At 40.2% G+C, this 9,893-nt stretch overlaps 1 pseudogene; it reads left to right on the forward strand.

The window, feature by feature from the left end:
* The first annotated feature begins 338 nt into the window (after nucleotides 1-338).
* Nucleotides 339-9,893, forward strand: part of LOC114629889 — a 12,593-nt pseudogene continuing 3,038 nt past the window's right edge.

The following is a 9,893-nucleotide window of genomic DNA, read 5'->3' on the forward strand; positions in this document are numbered from 1 at the left end:
CTGGAAGGCTCAACACTTTCCATTTCAGATAACACCAAAGGTCTTATTAATCTCTTTGAGATGTTTTATGTACTCATCAGCCATCCTAGGATGATATCAAACAGTTCATAATAGTGCCCTTCACAACTGAAGAGAGAGAAAGGATATTGCAGGATGCCAGAAAGAATGTCCCCTCAGACACAGGGGCACTATTGATTGATCAGACTGTGATCAACAGAGGATTTCCACTGACTAGAACTGGCAGGGACTTCAGTATGGCAGAAGGTAAGGAGCATCTGAATGTCTACTACTAGGTTCTGTTGGCAGGTCTCAAGGGGGCCACAAGATGACCCATCAATATGACTAAGGTATGTGAGGTTAAGCAGGGACCAGATGAGTCACTCACAGCCTTTCTAGAGCTGTTCATGGAGGCATTCTGCCAATATACAACCTATGACCCCAGGAGTGAGGAGCACAAAGCTACTATGACTATGGCTTTTACAGACCAGGCAAGTAGAGATATCAAGAAAAAGCTTCAAAGACCAGAGAGACTACAGGATAAGTCACTGAGGGATTTAGTGCAGGTTGCTGAGAAAGTCTACCATAACAGGGAGAAAGAGGAAGAGAAGGAACAGAGAAAAAGAAAGGAAGACTATGAAGGGGAGATGACTAAAGAAAGGTGACAGGAAAAGAATTTACAGACAATCTTGGCTACAGTAGTTAGAAAAAGCAGAGAAGAGAAGCAGGCAAGATTCCAACCAAAGAGAAACAGAAAACCCTTTGAAAAGGACCAGTGCACGTATTGCAAGGAGAGGGGCCACTGGGCCCAAGAGTGCCCTAACAAATGGAAGCTGGGGGCAGGACATCCCAGGCCTTGGGAAAAGCATCTGAAAAAGGAAATGGTGCTAGCCCTGGGGGAAGAAAGTGACTAGGGAAGACAGGGCTTGGATCTCCTCTCCAAACTCAGGGTAACTTTGAAAATGGAGGGCAAACCCACTCAATTCTTGGTGGACACAGGGGCTCAACACTTGGTCCTCCTCCAAGTCTATGGCCCCATTTCCAAGAAAAGATATTGGGTCCAAGGAACCACTGGCACCAAAATGTATTCATGGACTATCCAAAGAGCCATGGACCTAGAGATGGGCCAGGTATCCCATTCATTTATAGTCATTCCAGATTGTCCCTGCCCTCTGTTGGGGCAAGATTTATTCCAGGATGGGGGCCTATATACACTTCCTTTCTAAAGGGACCCAATTAAGTGACCCAAAAGGACAGCCCATCAGTGAAGTAAAGACCTTCCCAACCAACTGACACCTGCTGTGAGCTAAGGCTACCTAGTTTACAGATGGGACCAGTTTTCTGCCTGAAGGTCAGAGACAAATGGGTGCTGCCATGGTAAAGGGTCCAAGTCATGTCATCTGGGCTGAACCTCTACCTCCTAGCACATCAGTGCAGAAAGTGGAGCCAATTGCTGTCACAAAAACCTTGGACTGGTGCCTGGCAAGAAAATTAACATCTACATGGATAGCAGGTATGCCTTTGCCACAGCCCACGTTCATGGGGCTATATACCAAGAGAGAGGACTGCTCACATCAGAGGGAAAAGAAATATAAAACATACAGGAAATCTTTGATCTCTTGGATGCCCTGATGAAGTTGGCAACTGTGAGCATTATTCATTTCCCAGGACTACAAAAGAGAAAAGACACAGTGGCTCAAAGTAATAACTAGGCAGATCAAGTGTCTTGAGAAGTAGTTACCCAGGAACCTTCCAGTTAGGAGCCTGCAAGAGGCACCTGCTGAGAAATGGGACTTAACTAAGGGATGGCCTCACATAGAATATACAGAAGAAGAAAGGACTTAGATTGCTAACCACTCTAGCAGTTATTACCTAGAAGGAAGCACAATGGCACACACAAGAAAGGAGAACTATACTCCCCAGTAATCAAGCAAAAGACTTACTTGGCCATATGCATAAGTGGATTCATTTAGGGGATAAGCTCATCCCAGCAGCCAAGGAATATAAAGTATATGGAAAGTATATTTGTTAGCCAGAGATACAGAAGAACAGTATAAGTTATGCCAGCAAGTGAATGCTTATGCAACCAAGAGTAAACAGTCCAAAAGACCTAGGAAGAATGGCTTAGAGTATATTGAGATATTGATTTTACAGAAGTTAAGCCAGGAAAATATGGTTACAAATACGTTCCAGTGTTTGTAGATACTTTCTCTGGATGGGTTGAGGATTTCTCCACCAAGCAGGAAACAGCTACCATGGTAGCCAAGAAGAAATCAGAAGAAATTTTCCGGAGTTTCATAGTGACAAGGTAATTGGATCCAATAACCTTGCTTTTGTCTTGGTTTTGTTTCTAAAGTAAGTCAGAGATTGGCAGAGATATTGCAGACTAATTGGAAGCTCCATTGTGTGTACTGTCCCCAGAACTTAGGGCAGGTAGAGAGAATGAACAGAGCTCTAAAAGAGACCTTAACTAAATTGTCCTTGGAGACTGGCTCTGACTGGGTGGTGCTCCTTCCCCTGGTCCTGTTCCAAGCCTGGAACATATACTACCATTTTAACCTGACCCATTTTGAGATCCTGTATGAGACCCCACTCTTTTGACCCTGGCTCTTGACCCCCAAGAGTGACTTTTCAGGCTGGCAAGGAACTTATGGATTGATTAAGACCAGCCACCAGAATTTGTGGCCTAAACTTATTGCTCTGTATAATGCAGCAGGTACCTCAGAGGTTCCACACGAGTACAAAGTTGGAAATTGGGCATATGTTAAGAGACATCATGCTGAAAACTTGGAAAAAAGTGGAGAGGGTCATTTCTGGTGTTGTTGATCACCCTGATCTCCTTTAAAGTGGATGGAGTAACTGCCTTTGTTTATGAAACTCATGTCAGACAAGCACCTATACCTGATGGCAACTGGATAGTAGCCAGACACATGAGAAACCACCTTAAACTTAAGATCACCTGCAAGGCCAGAGAAACCATTAGATGCCTATACTGTTTCTTCCTTACCATGCCTAGCCGCAGCACTCCCCCCACAACCCTACCAAAGTAACTTGGCAAGTACTCTCAGCCTCTGGGGATGTAGCTTGGTCAACTACAGAGGAACACTCATATCTGGTGATTAAACCTTGTCTTTGATCTCTGTAAGTCAATGTTTGGCCTTGACTCTTGGGATATCCCTACTCTAGAGACACAGGGGCAGGGATTACCCAAATATGGGGAACAAGGGACTTGTGAATTTAAACCATGTCAGAGAAGCAGCCTTGAAGGGTGGGGCTTAGGGTATGGACAACTGAAGTCGAAGAGTATCCTACAAGAAATCCCTATCTGTGTGCCCCAGAGATGGGAGAAGCTGGCAGTAGGCCCATCAGTGTGGTGGTGGGAACCACTTTTTCTGTGCTTCCTGGGAGTGTGAAACATGGGGAAGCACACACTGGAGATAATTCTGGTGGAATAGTTAAGGATTCAATGGCTAAGGTGAGAGAAGGGCTAACCAAGTGGAAGAGAGAAAGAGAAATGAGTCAGTGCAGGTTGGAATCTTGGTTTAACACATCCCCTTGGTTAACCACCCTCATACCAACTTTGTTAGGTCACATAATTGTTCTCCTGTGTATTGTCATTTGGAACTTGCATATTGAACAAACTTATAGCCTTCATAAAAGAGAGTACAGAAGCAGTACAACTGATGTCCTGTTCCAACAATGAGACCCTGAGGACAGGATCTGAAGAATATGAATTAGTTTTCAGAGCACCTTGACTGTAGCTTCAAAGTTGGAGCTTGTACAGGAAAAGGGGGAAATGAAGGCCCCTAGGGGCTTTTGCCAGCCTTACACTCACCCACCTCAGGTCAAGGCAAGGCCAAGTTCCATTCTCCACCCACAGCAACATTTTGAGTAAAAATTCTCAAAGTGTAATGACTCATAGTCACTTGATCATCTGGAAAGTCTGATGTAGAGTTCAAATGCATGTCATGCTTGCTAGCCAGTAGATTTAAAGTTCAATATGCTTAGCCAATAAGTTTGAACTGTAACCTTGCTGATGTAAACTGTGCCCCTAAAAAGTATAGAAACTGCTGGTAATAGTCATTCCAGCTCACCTTCCCATCACTCACCTGGAGGGATTGATTGAGGGTTGACTCTGATGCACCAGAAAATAAAACTAGTGATTTGCATAAAAAAGAAAGAAAGAAATATAGAAAGAAACAAGTTAAAGACTTCCTGGAATTCAAGGAAAATATTGACACATCATACCCAAACTTATGGGACAGAATGAAAGCAGGGGTAAGAGAAAAATTCCTAGCACTTAGTGCCCTGTAAAAGAAACTAAAGAGATCTTACACTAGCAACTTACCAACTCACCAGAGCACTCTAGAACAACAACAAGAAGAACAACAACAAGAACAACAACAACAACAAAACAGATCCAAGGGGAGTAGACAGCAGGATATAGTCAAACTCAGGGCTGAAAGCAACCAAATAGAAACAAAGAGAACTATACAAAGAGTAAAGAAAACCAAAAGCTGGCTCTTTGAGACAATTCATCTTTGATGAAATGAATGGTTTTCTAGACAGATACCTCATAACAAAGTTAAATCAAGAGTAGGTAGACTATCTAAACAGGTCCATAGTCCCTAAGGAAATAGAAGTCATTAAAAAACTTGCAAACAACAACAACAAAAAAGGGCCAGGGCCCAAAGGCTTTAGTGCAGAATTCTACCAAACCTTCAAAGAAGACCTAATACCAATATTTCTCAAACTATTCCATAAAATAGAAACAGAAGGAACACTACCTAATACGTTCTATGAAGCCCCAATTAAACTGATACCTAAACCAAAGAAAGACCCCCAAAAAAAGAGAACTTCAGGCCAACTTCTCTCATAAATATTGATGCAAAAATACTCAATAAAATTCTTGCAAACTGAGTTCAAGAACACATCAAAAACATCATTCACCATGATCAAGCAGGCTTTATCCCACGGATGCAAGATTGGTTCAATATGCGAAGACCAATTAATTTAATCTGCTATATAAACAAACTCAAAGGAAACAATCACACGATGATCTGCTTAGATGCAGAAAAAGCATTTGACAAAATCCAACACCCCTTAATGTTAAAAGTATTGGAGAGTTAAGTAATTCAAGGGCCATATGTAAACATAATAAAAGCAGTTTACTGCAAAACAACAGCCAATATCAAATCAAATGGAAAGATACTTGAGGTAAACTCGCTAAAATCAGGACAAGGCAAGGATGCCCACTTTCCCCATATCTATTCACTATAATACTCAAATTTCAAGCTAGAACAATAAGACAACAAAAAGAGGTCAAGGCACATTGGCAAAGAAGAAATAAAGATATCACTATTTGCAGATAATATATTAGTATACCTAAATGACCCCAAAAATTTTACCAGAAAACTTCTACAGCTGATAAACAACTTCAGCAAAGTGACTGGATACAAACTTAACTCAAGTAAATCTGCAGCCTTCCTTTATATAAATGATAAACAGACTGAGAAAGAAATTTGAGAAACAACTCCCTTTACAATAGCAACAAATAATATATAATATCTTGGGGTAACTCTAACCAAATAAGTGAAAGATTTGTATGACAATAAGTTCAATTTTCTCACAGTAAAGAAATCTACAATCTCAAAAAATGGAGAGATCTCCCATGTACATGGATTGGCAGAATTAACATAGTAAAAATGGCCATCCCACAAAAGGCAAACTACAGATTCAACACAAATCCCATCCAAACCACAACACAATTCTTGAAAGACATGAAAAGAGCAATTCTCAACTTCATCTGGAAAAGCAAAAAACCCAGAATAGCAAAAATAATTCTTAACTATAAAAGAATTGCTACAACCATCAACATCTCTGACCCAAAGCTGTACTACAGAGCAATAGTGATACAAACTGAATGGTAGTGTTACAGAGACAGACACATTGATCAATGCAATAGAACTGAAGGTCCAGGAATAAAACCATATACTTAAGGACACTTGATCTTTGACAAAGAAACCAAAAATATACAATGGAAAAAAAAGCATCTTCAATAAATGGTGCTGGTCTAACTGGCTTTCTGTATATAGAAAAATGAAAATAGACCCATATTTCTCACCTTACACAAAGCTCAAGTCCTAGTGGATCAAGGACTTCCACATAAAACCAGATACACTGAATCTAATGCTAGCCCTTTTGTCCTGGAAATATTTTTATTCCTGTACATCGTGCTAAAGCTTGCCTTAACAACATCAACATGTTGGCAGCCAATGTACATGGCTTGAACCTGAAAATTGACCCCCAGACAGAGTTATTAAACTAACAGGCTGGCAAGCCGAGGATTTGTAAGATTCTGCACAGAGCCTTACCAACCAAAGACAGAAGTGCATTGCTTTTTATAATGTATATTCAATGGTGGGTAAGGTAGACATTCTTGTCAGAATGACATAAGACAGGCTCAGTCTTGTTAATGAAGTAAAAGAGGGGGTGAAGTGGAGAGCTTTCCGGGCTGCTTGGCAAGAATCTGACATGGGCCAAGTACAAGGAAATGGCTACATAGCAGGAATATGACATTGGCCAAAAACAAAGATGTGGGCTTCAGGCAGGAATCTAACATTAGTCTATGATAAAGAAGTAATTTCAGGCAGGAATCTAAATATTAGGCTATAACAAAGAATTAGGCTTCAGACATAAAAATGACTTTGGGCTAGGACAGGGATGTACGTTCAGATATTTTGGTCATCCTAATAAGCCCTTAGGGACAGTGATCACAGAAGTGTTCACCGAAATTTGTTTAATGCCCTGCTTGTTCTTTAATTATTTGACTTTGTTGTCTTGCTTGTTCCTTGACTATTTGCATCTATTGTATTGCTAGGTCCTCAATCTAGAATGGATCTTAATACATGCATGTAATTTATATGGTATAAAAGCAAAAAGGATGAGGGGGAATAGGATAAGGAGTTTCTAGGGAGGAGAAATGGGGAAACGGGATGACATCTGAAATGTAGTTAAGTAAAATATTCAATAAAAAATAAATAAAAACAGACAATACAACAGCATACAGATTGGGAAAAGATATTCATTAACTCTACATTGGACAGAGTTCTAATATCTAAGATACCTAAAGAAGTCAAGAAGTTAGACATCAACAGTCCAAATAATCCAATTTTAAAAATGGGGTATAGAGAAAAACAAACAAAAAAATTCAACAGAGAATTCTTGAATACCTGAGAAGGACCTATAGAAAAAAAACCTCAAAGTCCTTAGTCCTAAGAGAAATGCAAATAAAGATGAATCTGGGATTTCACCTCACACCCATGCATTCAGAATGGCTATGATTAAAATGTCAAGAGACAGCACACACTGGTGAGGTTGTAGAGGATGCATATTTGTCTCAATTAGGGCTTCTTATGCTGTGATAAATCCCAATGACCAAATGTAACAGGCAGAGAAAAGGATTTATCTACCTGCCATAGATGTCAGGGGAAGAATTCAAGGCAGAAACCTGAAGGCTGGAACTAAAGAAGAGGCCAAGGAGGAACACTGCTTACTAATTTGCTCCTCATTGCTTGCTCAGCCTGTTTTCTTATACAACTCAAAACAACTTTCCCAGAGGTGACAGACCTAACAGTTAACTGGGTCTTCCACATCAATAATTAAGAAAATGCACTACACTACAGATTTGCCTAGAGGCCAGTCATTTGGCAGCAATTTTTCCCATTAATATTCATTCTTCCTAGATGACCCAAGCTTATATCAAGGTGGCATTAATAAATAGCTAACATGATACCCTGAACACATCTTTTGATTTCTTTCATAAATTCTTAAAGCCCAGAGGCTGAGGGGATAAGTTTCTGAGTAAAGTGCTTGCCATGCAAGGATAAAGACTTGCAGTATTCTCCTAGCATTCACAAAGAAGAGACAGGAAGATCCTTGAGCTCACTTTTTAGCCAGTGTAGCCAATTGAAGAGAGAACTGCCTCAAAAACTAAGGTGGAGAGAAATAGCAGAAAGCACTTGATGTTGACCTGTAACCTACATGTATTCTCAAAAGTGTGGGCACCCATATCCACATACATAAAACACATTGACACATTCTCAAAGCTCCTGTTAAGAGACTTGTTTTCGATGAACCCCTTTGTTTGTATCAACTTGGCCTCATTGACCAAATCTCTCCTCTTTGTCCTCTACTTGTATTCATCTTTTTAATTATCACATGCAGATTGGTGGTGCATATTGTGCTGAGGTGATTCTCAGAACTCAGAATTTGCCCTAATCCTGGTTTCAGATCAATAACAAGACTGTATTTCTGAGCTTAATGCTTTATTTGCTGTTATCTAAAATTGAACTTTGACTTCTTAGGGAAACATAAAAGGATAAGTCCATCAGTACTGATAAGTCTGTGTGTTTCAAACATCTATGTGATTAGGTTTTACTTAAATGTGCTGTAAACATCACCTCATTATCTCAGACTGCAACCAGAATTGCTTCTGTTTGTAACTCACCTCCATCCTTTGACTGGCTGTGAGTCATCTCTGCACTCTAAGTATTTTTAGTAACTTGTTAAAGACATATGGTAAATGATTCAATAAATCTGTGTGGGGATGAAAGTGCTGCAGTTATCAGAATGTATTTCTAATGTCTCTTTGTATATCTCCAGCTCCATTGTCAGTATACTCATCTCTTCATGTTTAAAACTACCATTTAGAATAGAACAAAGTTCAGAAAAAGCATACTTCTCCTTATCTTTTCGTGTAGGCTAAGACTTTGCATTGGATAGGCCACAATATTGGCTGGGATTTAATTTCAAGAAATGACTAGGCTATCCTTATACAGTTAGACCACAGTCCTACAGGTGGATAGGACAGATGAAGGTTATATTACCCCTATTGCAAGATCCTCTCATGTAAATTAAGTGTTTCAGATTAAACTATTATTTCCAAAAGAGTTTTATATTTCTCTCTCTCTCTCTCTCTCTCTCTCTCTCTCTCTCTCTCTCTCTCTGTGTGTGTGTGTGTGTGTGTGTGTGTGTTCTGGATAGCCCCAACCTTGTATTTTGATGTTAATTCCACTTGTCTGGGAAGGGCTGCAGAGGAGGAATGAATCAGTACACAGGGGCCTTCTATTTAACCTTCTTCTCACCTTAATTTGTAAAATACAGGCTACATCCAGTGATTGGGCAGAGAAGGGGAAGTGGAGAAATAAAAGTTGGTGGGAAAAGAGAGAAGAGAAAGTAGAGATGACAACAGAGGAGGAAAACAATCTAGAAGTAAGAAAACAGAGGAGAAGATGACAGAGGAGCAGGAGGTGGAAAGATAAATGCATGACTTGGAAAACCCACAAGTTATAAAGGTCTCATAGCTGAGGAATAGAGTAGTGTAGTGGTGAATCTGCCCAATCTAGGCATGCAGCTTATATTCATAATTATTGGGTTGTGTTTTCTTTAACTGGTCATATTTGGGTTGGAGATTTACCACAAAAAGTTGGCACCCAACTTATTGCTTAGAACTCAACTAACCTGAGGTAAAACCCCCATTAAAAAATGAGTGAATCTGAGGGGCCTACATAGAATGGCAGAGAGGCTTTGTTCCCCGTACCCCAACCCCCAACTCCCAACCTCCAAACAGAGAGCTATGCCCAGAGTCAGGAGCAGCACTCAGCTTGCAACTGAGCTTGATCAGTGCCCTGTAAAAACTGCAGGGAGGAACAAGTGATCATAGAACACAACTATCTTGCTTTAGAAAAGAGATTACAAGTAACACTAAAACTAAAGGTTCAGGATTTTATTGGTCAAAATAAGCAACAGAAAGAGGAGAATGAAGGTTGGAGACAGAAACTGGAAGATATGCTAGAACAGAAATTCCTGAAGTTTGTAAGTAAGTCTGAGAAACA

This window comes from Grammomys surdaster, unplaced genomic scaffold (assembly GCF_004785775.1).
Source record: "Grammomys surdaster isolate TR1022 unplaced genomic scaffold, NIH_TR_1.0 320, whole genome shotgun sequence".
Taxonomy (NCBI): Eukaryota; Metazoa; Chordata; class Mammalia; order Rodentia; family Muridae; genus Grammomys; species Grammomys surdaster.